Here is an 11,267-nt window from a genome sequence, read left to right as displayed (position 1 = left end):
GACCATTTTAAATTTGATCGTAATCACTGCAATATGAATTGCTCATTTCTACTATCCTCGGTCACTTTAATCCAATTGGCACAAAACATTGGTCAATTTAAGCTGGTTTTTAATCATTGCAATTTTAATTGCTCATATCCAATAGCCTTAATCGCTTAACCTGATTTATCTTCGTCATTCATACGTGATTGTGGAAAACTACAAGTACACCATATCTAATCAATTTAGCATATGTGGTAATGGCATTGCACCTCAATCATCCCCAATTACGCACAAATTGAGTCATTCACATCAAAATCCCAAATTGATCAATTATGTACACACCAATCTTTAGGTCTAATAATCATCATAATTGGTACTTGCTACCAATTATTCATACCCATTTTAGGCATAATTGGCCATTAATTAGGCACACACACCTAAATTTAGGCCGTCGATTTGTGCAAAAATTTCATTAAACACTCATTGCATTTCATCAATTGCACACTTGAACACACATACATGAGTATATACATGCTAAATTAACTCAATTTTAATCAAAAATTGATCAAATTTTAACTCAATTTAGCATTGCACACACACAAAAATTAGGTGCACAAATCCATTTTTTGCTCAATTAGCAACGAAATTAAGCCAATTCCTAATGCTTGCACACACATTTCTTGCAAAATCATCAATCTACAAGCATTTAGGTGTTCAATTTGATTACAATTTCATCAAATTAGGCATAAATTCCATCAATTAAGCACACACACCTAATTTTAGCAATGATTTAGCAACTCAATGGGATCAACTTAATCAATCGAAAATTGAACGGAGTAGGTCAATCCACTTACAATTGATTGCATCCAAGCTAATCCTTGCTCCATGCGACGATTCCATCATGCACACACATGTGTACAACTCCGATTCGGTCCAAAATTGATCAAAAAATTGACCAAAATCAACACTCAATCACATGATTAGGCATAGATTAGAGCAATTAAGAGTGATGATCCTCCTCAATTAAGGGGATTTAGCATACATTCTAAATCAAAATTAGTGGTTAGGTTAGCACAATTAGCATGGAATTAGTACAATTAGTACGAAATTAGCATGAATGAGATGCAAAATTAGTGAAAGTTGGTGAAAAATTAGCAAAATCAAAAGAGAATTTAGGGGTTTTTGGGGTGAAATGACTTTATACACATCTAATTAAACCTAATTACACTACACGCAAATCAAATCCTACCTAATTAGAAGAAATCGGTAATCCAATTACTCTTATCTTTTGCAACCTCAACTCCACTAGCGTAGGCAACCCGTCCCCGGCAACGGCGTCAATGTTGGAGGCTCACCATAGCATAGGCAATCTCCCACAAATCTATCAATCCGGAGAGAGAGAGAGCATGACCCGGCTAGGGCTTGGAGGCATCACACAAAGAATGTGCGAGAGCGTCATCGGATACAAAGATTGAGAGGATTCAAGAGCGTGCATCCTCCAATGCAATTAGAAATCATCCCAAATCAACTAATGCTAATCGTACATCAAGCATCAATTTCAAGCAATCATCTACACACATCAAGCAACGAATTGAAACACACTAATCTTGGAATCTCTCAAGCACGACTCCAATTACATGCATTGACGATTAAGCACACAAGATCGCATTCAAGTCGGCCACCCCAACCATGCCCATCATGGTATCCAAATCAAGTCACACATAATCAAATTAAGCTCAAGGCTTCTTAAACCTACACACACACAAGCACACCACTAGAGGGCAACTCTAATCCCTCAATCATGAATACACCCACTCCGCTTAATCGAGAGAGTTAGATAAGGACTCCACTAATCGGAGAAGCTTAGCATAAGTAAGAGTTAGATTAGAGAAGATCAACACTTCAAAACAATGAAGGAAAGTAGAGAAACATGATTGACAACATAATGAAAACTAGATTAATTAAGAGAGGATTACACTAATTACATGTGATTAGCACTAGCCTTCTAAGCATGGGCATTAAGCTCAAAGGCTAGGCCATCAAGACCTCCTGTAGAGAGAGAGTTCTCAAAAGGACCACTTAAGAATGCCCTCTCATTAAGCATAGGGCTCTTTTATAGTTTTGGGCCTCAAACCCTTCAACTATGGGATAAAGTGAGCTCTCTAGCCTAGACTCATACAACTTTGGAACTCCTAAATGAGCCCAAGCCCTATACAATGAAAAGTAAATATTGTTTACATCCATAACATATCCACAACTTGGTGCATAATTGGAGTAGCCGTTAGCCGCTTCTAACAACCCCCTAGGCTTAGGATCCTTGTCCTGACATTATTTCCCCTTGGAGAAGTGTTTTCGTCCTCAAAAACACGTGGTAGTATCTTCGTAAGAACACTGATGTTTTCTGTGTTGGCATCCCATACGTGAGCCAACTGATACTTGATGCAGTGAGGAGGTTCAATGAAACCACAAGCAACATCTTGATTTTCAACATTGTTGTTCTTTTGCAAGCACTTGGGTCTAAATGGTAACTCCATCTATAACTCACTTGAGTTCTATGAAGGAGTAACCACAACTAAGAGTTGTTCAAAGGCATAACCAGTTTTCAGATCTTCTGAAAGTACTGGATAATGCAAGAAAACCTTGGCGCAACTTTCCATGAAGTTGTGAGCCAGATTTCCAACTCGCATGAGTATCTTAAAAAGCTCATAGCTACTAAGAAGTAGGTCATAGCTACTAAGAAGTAGAATAGGGTGTTTCCTTATGTCAGACTTCTAACATTTTGGAACACACAAAACTACATGTTCACCCCTAATGAAGGTTACCTTCCAACATACTTTGTCAGCACACCTATTAAGTCCTTGACTTATGAAACGATGGAAATGGTATCCAACCCCACCACAATAGGTGTTCAAAGTTGAAAACCTTACTTAAGTAAATTCTAGAATAAGGAGAGAATCACCCATTCAAAATGCGTTGTGCTAATGTATGCTCTTAGCAGATCCTTTAGCAAAAAGTACCAGCAATAATAGTGAGGTGCTTTTCCCCAACCACTTACAGACAGTCTTCCACAACCGATGATAAACTAGGACTCAACCATTGAGTATCCAGCCATATATTTGATATGGAGTGGAGACAACCAACTAGGTTGAAAGCGGGTTGAACTGGAATAAGCACATAGAGTTTAGACCATCCAACCACAGATACCCATCCTCAACCAATACCTTGTATGGCAGGGTGTAAACTCATACTAAATTTGCAAGAGAGATTGTACGGGCAGTGCAAAAGGGTGCAGAAGAATAAGTCCATGAATTCGCATGTCGCTCCAAATAAATTTGTGTTAAACACTAGGGCCCATAACACCTAGGGTGCATGCATTTAACACAATCATATCCGAACCGCAATTCCATGACGAGACTTTCCTTGGTACATACGGAGAAGCCTGGCAACTAAAGTTGGGCGATAACAGATTGTGACAACCTAGCCACACCTAGGTACCAACCATGAGACATTCTCATGAACATGTAAATAGTGCTGAAAAGAAACTAAATACCGTCCGCTACAAGCCTTGCTGAAACGTTTGAACCATAATAGAAGGTGAAACATTAATCACTTCTAGGGACAAACAATGAAACTTTTTCATCAATAACTTCGAGCCTTGCTATATGTATAAACAACCATCTGTAATGTTGTTTAGCAGTACTTGTACATGAACAAATCATTCTGAGTATCCGACAATTTTTGGCCACCTAAATTGTTCCTGATACGTCGTGTTGAAAAAGGTCTAGAAACAAATTTGAACAGCACCTAGGGACTTTGTCGTGACACATACTTGAAATAGGGGGTGCCAATGCCAGTCCCAGAGACTCATATTCGCCACATGTGGAATATATCTCAACTAAAGATGTCTGAAAAAAGAACATCCTACAAGTACAAGATGTACTTGTGTGTGGAGGTAACTGTAAACACTCTACGATGGCAGTGAGAGGGACCCTCATTAGCCTTGCTCCACACTGGCTAAACCGAACTCCTTGAGTTCCTAGACCATGTTGTATCCCATGTGACAACATGTGCCAAATCAAACGCTACACGTGGATTCATAAAAGCATAATGCAGAAAAATATATTGGACACGACGACCCAAAATGTTTTGTTTTGACATGCCCTTGGCATGTCTTTCAAACATTCAAGCGTATTTATACGACTTGAAAAACCCAAGCAAAACATACTAAAAAATGGAATAACACCAAATCAATAGATGCATACCTGGAGAGTTGATACTTACCCATATTTGCAGAGGAGCACGTTGCTCACCTGTGAAAGAACCAAGCAACATTGTAGTGGAAACCCAGGGTGTTGTCTTTGCAATCCAAACCCATTGGTTAGAATCTACGTAGTCAAACCCCTTGGTAAGACCCTTTGTAGAAACTGCTTAACTAGCAGGTAACGGTAACCAACATAGTTTACCATGTACAGAATAATGGGAATCAACTTGAAAAGTTGAAGTTGTCCACTACTGCGTGGTAGATTGCATAATTCTTTCCTTGAAAGTATAACTCAAATAGATCAAATTGTGATCCTTAATGCCTATGGGGTGATTTAGTAAGCACCCGCGGGGTCTTACCCCAAAATTATGTGTCCATAGACACTCGTAGTGCTATAGAGAGAGCAGGAGATCCACACAAGTGAAAGGCCTAGCTAGCTCTTATGGATATCCATGATGTTGTAGTGGTTGTTGCATCTAGAATCCGTGGTAGAGATCAGGTGATGTGAGTTTATGGTTATCAAAAACTCAACTCAAGCGTCGCACTGAAAACATGTAGTGAAAAAATGACACCCTAAACATCCGTAATGACAAGACTCTTGCTTGTCCATTAACGTTGACGTGTACTCCACTAGGTAGATCTGTTTGATCTTAAGAACAATCACCCAATGAATGCCAACAGTTGGGTCATACCCGAGATCTGACAATGACTCTTAGCCAGCATGTGTGGCTCATAGTCCTTACAGCAATTAGTGTTCAATCAACAAAATAGTGAAGACTAGTGTAGAGGGTGTCTTGCCCAATTTCTAGCTGAGAGTTAGAGCACCTTGGCTCAAGCTGACTCCCAAACAAAACATGTATCAAAATATTCTTAAAATGTTTTCATTATTCTGCAAGAGAAATAAGAGAGAGAGAGAGAGAGAGAGAGAGAATGCTGGGATGAGGAACTTTCCTTAAATACACATCTTGACCTACCTATCGTGCAGTGGTCGTAATTGTATGAGAATGACTTAGCATTGACACTTTGCCTATGAATGAAGTCCAAATGTTAGGTTCCTTGTAGTGTTGTTGTGTGTCGACAGCAACCAACCAGCATGTGAAACAATCCAGAACTTATCTTATCCTTGACAAAGTGTCTGGTGTGATAGCGGAAGCGTAATCCATGATGTGGTGGAGTTCAGTCCACTTGGCTAACATGCCTTGCATGTAAGGTTGTAAGCCCTTGGCTACTATGATGGTCTCAAGCGCGAGAGCCAAAACCATAAGTGCCTTGCACATTCTGTTGTGGTAGTGATACATCATAATGTGATGTCACTACGCTTAAAACGGGAACAAATTTTTGATTGTACCAGTTCCCCAAACTTGCGTGCCAACTGCCAATTCCCGCGCCAAGTTTGTATGCTCATAGCATAGTCCAATTGCGAGAATCTTCAATGCAAGATGCCCAAATTGTAGTCAACAAATGCTGATATCGACATACATAAATCATGGCAAATGAGAATTGACCTTGTCAAGCAATTTCAATTGAAATTGGCTAGTGCCGTGTGGCGAGCATCTTTGCCGGATTCTGGAAGCAGTGATAAGAAGTCGGCCATACCGAGCTCTATGCACCCTTCATGAAGTCGATCCACAGGGTGTACCAATCTCCTTGAGATTCCATGGGCATCAAAAGTGAACTACTATTGATACGTGCAGCAGATCAGGACTGCGGGTATTCAAGCCATGCTTGAGTCATGTTGGCAGGTTAGGCATTGGTTTGATGCCAACAAAATTGTAATGCTTAAAACAATTGTCAGAGGCTTTGCTTGTGCTTGGAGTGCCGAAAGTGCACTCCCCTCAATTGCATGCAAGCCTTGCTAGAAGGCAATGCAAGCCTTTCTTGCCTGAAATGTTATTTAAATTTTGAAGTAACAATGCAGCATGTACATTATAGGCATAATTTAGTTGCATGTGCAAGTGATAATCATTCATGCTAGCAAAACTATGCAAATGAATGGAGATTGATCACTTGTACAACATCCTTGCTGGGACAAGAACCACTCAGCATGTTCAAACAAATTTGCCAAACAACTTCAAAAACAAATGCATACCTCATTACTAACTTGTGCCGACTTACCTTGCTAGCCGCATGGCCATGACGAGTATTTTTAGAAATTCCATGCAAGGCCAATCTCGGCATGGCCATAATCATGGTCTGCTTCACAAGACAAGAACTGCTCATTGAGACTCCTCTAAAAACCATTGTTCAACTTGTAATTTGTTACCCATGTAAATTGTAGAATTTCCACCCAACCAAACTTGCTGAAGGTAGTCGCAAGAACATTACATAGTTGATAGATCTCGTGCATATCGTGATATACCACAAAACCTTCACAAAGTTGGATAGACTCACCTGTTGTGATAGCTCATTTAGCATGCTCATGTGCGTTCTAAATGGAGTCTACACACTATGATTTGATAGGAACTGGTAACACAAGATGGTTACAAAGGGACAACAAGATTTGATAGGAATTGGTAACACAAGATGGTTACAAAGGGACAACAATGTGGAAAATCAAGATGCTACTCTTGGTTTGATTGAACCTCCTACTGAACCGTGTTCCACTCGAACAAAAAGCTAGATCCATGAAGGATGCCACTGTGGAAAACATTAGTGTATTATCACTCTTGTTTTCAAGGATGAAAAGCTTCTCCAAGGAGGGAGTACTATCATACCAAGGGCATACCCAGGGGAGGTCACAATCCTGGGCCAGTAAGTGGTTGACTGCCAATGTGGAACAGGGGATTTAGTAGCCATGGGCTATATAAGGGAGGTTGGGTGGTGAATCCAAGCCAGGAAGTTCCCTGGGCATTACACTACTTGTAATTTGTTACCCATGTAAAGTGTAGAATTTCTACCCAGCCGGCCTTGCTGAGGGTAGTCGCGAGAACATTAAATAGTTGATAGATCTCGTGCATATTGTGATGTACCGCAAAACCTTCGCAATGTCGGATAGACTCACATGTTGCTTGCATGCCTTAACAAGCTCGTCACTCTATCAAAATTGTGGCAAACCATGGCAGTCCAAAATATGAGGATTGTCCTTCACTGCCCTTACGACCTTGCATGCAGCCCAAGGTAAGAGGATTGTCCTTCTGAGGAAATGCTATGGGATAAGGCCCTTAGGGTGACCTTAGGGCACCCTTAAGGCGCCCACCATGTGTAAGCCACCGTGAGAAAATGCATGGCGATGGCGGGTCTACAGCGCAGGGAAGGAGAGGATGATGGTGTTGCCTGTAGACTGTGAGGGCTTAAACCCGTGTGTCAAAAAATCTCCCCCATCGCAATGCAAACTGTATGAGCCAATCTACCCCCATTTCTATGGTGGTCGACCCCGAGCTTGTGTTCCTTGCAAGCGGGTATTCCCACCACCGCTGTTTCAACCCTCCTCAGGGGACAATTCCTGCGTGACCCTCAAATCTTCCTCCTCGACTTGCTCTCCATGATGAGAGAGAGAGAGAGAGAGAGAGAGAGAGAGAGAGAGAGAGAGAGAGAGAGAGAGCATGCAAAACTCCATGCAAGACCTCCATCTCCCCTCTTCCTTCTCCCACCTTGCTCTGATACCAGTGAAAGGCCTAGGTGACCGTGATCCCAGATCCACCGCCCTACCACCCTATATATAGATTGGCTCCTAGCCCTAGCCATAAAAAGGATCCCCATTCCACACTGGTCCAGTCCGAGCCCCTAGCTCAGGTCCCTGACCCCCTAGCTTAGGATCCTTGTCCTGACAATGTGGATGTCCAACATCGGTGTAAAAGTTGTCACAACTGTGAGGTAAATTGAAATAGAAGGTTGGTGCATGGTCCGAGGCAAATAGTGCTTGCAAACGAACCCTTTGAAAAGTGGGACATTGATGCTATAGGTCCTCTGCCTAGAACAAAAAATGGTAAAGTCAACATTATAGTGGCTGTAGATTACATAACTAGGTGGGTAGAGGCTCAAAGTGTGGCAAGGGTGAATGGGAAAACAGTGAGCAGGTTTGTCTACATTAATATTTGTTGTTAATTTGGCACACCTTAGAAAATTGTTTTTCATAATGGTCCAAGGTTCAACAAGGGTTTACTCATGGAAGTTTGTCAAGAGCTTCACATTCTACATCGGCATAGCACATCCTACTACCCACAGTCAAATGGTTTAGTGCAAAACAAAACAAAGTTGTGGGATGACTTTTGGATGGTGCCTTATGGGCGTATCAAACCACATATAGGGAAGCCACATACTTCACACCATTCCACTTGGTCTATGGTCAAGAGGCTTTACAACCAATTGAGCTCAACATTCCAAGCGACATCATGGCAAATCAGCACAAGATAATCAAGAAGCATGGATGGATCGGCTTCTTACCTTAGCTGAGCTTGAGTGGAAAACAGAAGCAGCTTACAAGTGCTACAAGAGGAAAGCTACACAAGTAAAAGAGAAGCTGGACAAGAAACAAAAGGACAAAGGCATCAAGGCAGGAGATCTTGTGCTAAGGTATGACAATCGACTCGATAATCATTTTGATGCCAAGTTTGAAACTAGATGGCAAGGGCCATACATATTCAAGAAGGCTTTCAATTCAAGCTACTATCAGCTTATGGACATGAATGGTAAAGAGCACTCAAAGAAGGTAAATGGGTATCGGCTAAAGCCTTATTTGAATCGCCTTCTACCAAAGGATCTACCAAAGATCTGTCAAAAGGAAACTATCTCATGTAAGTTTTGTTGCATGAAGCATGAATCCAACTCGAGCCATAATGCCAAGGGGCCAAACAATGAAATTCTTGTCAAGGACTCAGAAGCACTCTCTTTGGAAAAGATGCTTTATGATGGTACAAGAATATACCACCATCCTGAGGAAGGGCTAATGATAGCCGTTTTTTGGCTATCCAAAATTGCCATAGTGAGCCACCTCAGCCTATCAAAATCACTCAAACACTGTGGCTATCCTCACCCTTTCACTGTACATAAGCGTGTGTGAGTTAGGGGACTTTTCCCATATCTCCTTAAAAACCCTCAATTAACTAGTCACTATGCTAGTTGAGCCAAAAAATTAAATAAATAAATAAAAGTATATTATGGTCTTTATGTGTGTAAATATTTCATTGTATATAGGGCTTAAATATAGAGATTTTTTATAATTATTCTGGTATTTTATTTAAATATTTTTACCTAGGTGTGTGTTTTATTAAAGCTATGTACACCTTCTTTCATCCTCTTGCACCATAAGTATATTTTTTGCCAATGTGTACAAACTCTAATCTCATACTTTTTTTTTATACACATCACCCCCACATTTTTATCCTCACTCTTGTGAAAACAAAAAACTCGGCTCCTACTTCCTTAGTCACTTTCATTATATAATTCTCATTTACTTGCATACTTTTCCTCTTTCACCCAAAATAATACAAAAGAGGGACTATATCATATGATTCTAATATCTTTTTTTATATCCATAGTTCTTCCATATTTTTTCATTATGTACTCATTATTCTAACACCATGTGCTCATTGAGCTAAAATCCATGAATAGTCCATACACTAGTTCCACCATGTATATATTTATCCACAAATAATACTCCTCCATATATGCATGTGTAAAGATAACTTGGATGCTTTGTATCATGGTATGACAAACGAGGGGCTCACTCTTGGATGCATTGTGCAACTTCAACAAAGGAGGGAGCCACTAAAAGACTTTTGCAGGTATAAAACACAGGCTTTTTGGTGAGATTTTTGGCACCTATCTTCACTTGCAATTTGAAAACGTGACCAAGAAACAAAAAATAGCTCACAAACTGAATAATCACCTCAAGTTTTTGTATAATTTTTGGAGCTACCATCGGTGCGATATGAATTTTATGGTGGATCCCAGTCTGTCCACTTTTTCTCACAAATCACTCTTGTCTTCTCTCACCTCGCTTCACACTTCTTCACACACACACTCATCTCTCCTCCTCCATCACCAAAACCTGCACCTTTCATGCCTCCTTTCATCTTCTTCACCGTTTCCATCTCTCCCTTACTCCATAGCTTAAAAATTATCATCTTTACACACATATAGCTCAATTTCTCTCTCTAGAATCAAATTCATATTACCATAACCTCTTCATCCTTTCACAGAAAGAGAAAAAATTAGCAAATAGTCAAACTCAAGATCTACCAAAGGAGGAGTTTGATCATGAAAAATTTAACTTTTTCATGGTCACAAGAACTACACCAACAGAGTTCTACAACCACTTCATTCACTAGAGGAGATAAGCGGAAAAATCCATTTTTCATCTTGTGGTTTCCATCAAATTGTGTATACTCTCATCCTTCTCTTACTTTTTATCATTGTATCATGTAATGCACCTTGAGTGCATATGCCATGTAATTTTACCCCATCCTCCTAACTACAAACTACTAACACTAATGACTAACCCTTCTTGTAAATTGCACCCACTCTACTCTACTTTGGAGTAGGCAACCTCACACAAAAGATCACTCACCTCTCTATAATCTTTTTTATTTCACCTCAATAATTCTCTCCTATTGAGCCCACATCAATTTGACTCAAGAGATAAGAGAGCCCCACTCTCATAAGAATATATAAAACATTTCATAAACATGGTTTTCTATGTACATGTTGATCACGAGATAATCTTAATAAGGGCTCTCCTCACCTATAAACAAATCTCTTTTTCCTTTGTAAATGGCAAGATCTCTAACTATTGCTCACTACGTTGAGCATACCATTCTCCATATTAGTTGTAGGGAGAGAGAGTGAGCTCTCTATACACCATACTTGTGGTGTATTGGAAAGCTTTTTTGAGCTAGTTGTAGCATTGCAAGGGAGTGAGTGATTCATAACTTCCAATCAAAGTTGTACCTATTCTTGCACATCAATTGAATCAATAAGTTGGGTGCAACCATAATTCAAAATTCTCTTGAGTCTCTCCAATTCACCCTTGGCAACCCCATCTCATTTGGTTTAAGGTGACGTGTTTTCATTTTGAGATTCTTTC

Source organism: Adiantum capillus-veneris, chromosome 9, assembly GCF_014529385.1.
Source record: "Adiantum capillus-veneris isolate H3 chromosome 9, ASM1452938v2, whole genome shotgun sequence".
Classification (NCBI taxonomy): domain Eukaryota; kingdom Viridiplantae; phylum Streptophyta; class Polypodiopsida; order Polypodiales; family Pteridaceae; genus Adiantum; species Adiantum capillus-veneris.
The sequence above is the reverse complement of the archived record's forward strand: the minus strand, read 5'-3'. Positions refer to the sequence as shown.